This window comes from Micropterus dolomieu, linkage group LG01 (assembly GCF_021292245.1).
Source record: "Micropterus dolomieu isolate WLL.071019.BEF.003 ecotype Adirondacks linkage group LG01, ASM2129224v1, whole genome shotgun sequence".
NCBI classification, from domain to species: domain Eukaryota; kingdom Metazoa; phylum Chordata; class Actinopteri; order Centrarchiformes; family Centrarchidae; genus Micropterus; species Micropterus dolomieu.
This window is the reverse complement of record NC_060150.1, coordinates 9,794,157-9,795,403: the sequence shown is the minus strand read 5'-3', so window position 1 is coordinate 9,795,403 and position 1,247 is coordinate 9,794,157. Positions and strand designations below refer to the sequence as shown.

At 40.7% G+C, this 1,247-nt stretch overlaps 1 protein-coding gene across 1 annotated transcript in view; it reads right to left on the bottom strand.

Moving 5' to 3' along the window:
- The window catches only part of LOC123974863 (FERM and PDZ domain-containing protein 4-like), a 24,563-nt gene extending 23,316 nt beyond the window's left edge, over positions 1 to 1,247 (bottom strand). The window contains exon 1 of the mRNA XM_046055833.1: positions 1,165 to 1,247. The gene's annotated coding sequence lies outside the window, so the exon portion shown is untranslated. The remainder of the gene's footprint in view (positions 1 to 1,164) is intronic.

Here is a 1,247-nt window from a genome sequence, read left to right as displayed (position 1 = left end):
CATTTGAACATGACTCCTCCAGTCCAAACCCGGTAATGTTGCAAATCAACAAGAAGTACTGAAGTATGGCAGTGTTGTATTTGTAGGATATCTGCAACAATGTGTCTTTGTGTTTTCAGGCATTTAACTTTATTCAGGTAGGCCTATTTAACCTGTCACTCCCCTAATTTGGCACTAAGGTGGAGGTGTGCGAAGTGAATGTAAAGACACCACCTAAAGCTCAACTTGGTGCAGGGACGCAGAGTGGTAGCAACTACAACATCTGGAGGATTTGCCCCTTCCTCACTACGGAGGTTGCACAGGTTGTTCAGGCACTTGTCATCTCCTGCCTGGACTACTGTAGCTCGGTACTTGCCAGACCTTCCAACAGACAACTGTAGCTAGTCCAGAAGGCTGCTGTCTGGTGTTAAACCTGAAGTTTTTCTACACCACTACGCTTCTCCGTTCACTATACGAGCTCCCTGTTGCAGCTCACATCCAGTGCTGGAACTGCTCCCTACTACCATCAAGCCAGTATAGAAGAAAAATAGTAAAATGTCTTGAATTTTTTCCATATAGAGCACTTATAACAATATACACAATATAACACCAAATAAATCCATAAAGGAAAAAGGGCACCAGTATTGAGTGTCAGAGGGGAATACTGCACCAGGACAGTTGTGCATGCAACAGTTGGCAGGATTTATGAAGCACACAGACAAGCATATGAGCACACACGTACAATAATCTGTGTTTGTCAGCATCCATAAAGGCAAGCTTACTCTACACATATTGCAACATCTCTTATCCACTTCACTCTATTGCAAGTTCTTTAAATAAGTACATAATACACAATATTCCACGTGCACATTTGTCGAATAAGGGTTAACTGCTTTGCCATTTTGAGAAAAGCTCATTAACAAATAAAACAATTCAATTAATCTCATGATAGGCACAATGATTTTAAGATTACAGTACTGTAGGTATCATGATCTCCATAGCTTCATGATGGCCATTTTATGCACTTGTACAAATTAATACAGCCTAGCTGCACATATTTCAGGGATTTTAAATACACTGAAACTTGAGGGGGGCATTACATTCAAAAACCTGCTAGTTCATGTTATGTAAGGTTAGGGGAGTTGTCTGTCTAACATAGTTAAATCAATCGTTGGGTTTACTCACTCTTGCTCTCTTTTCTCTTTCTTTATCTGTCTCGCAGAAATCCATTTGTGAGTCTCAATCTGTGTCACCTCCTCTAAAGCCAA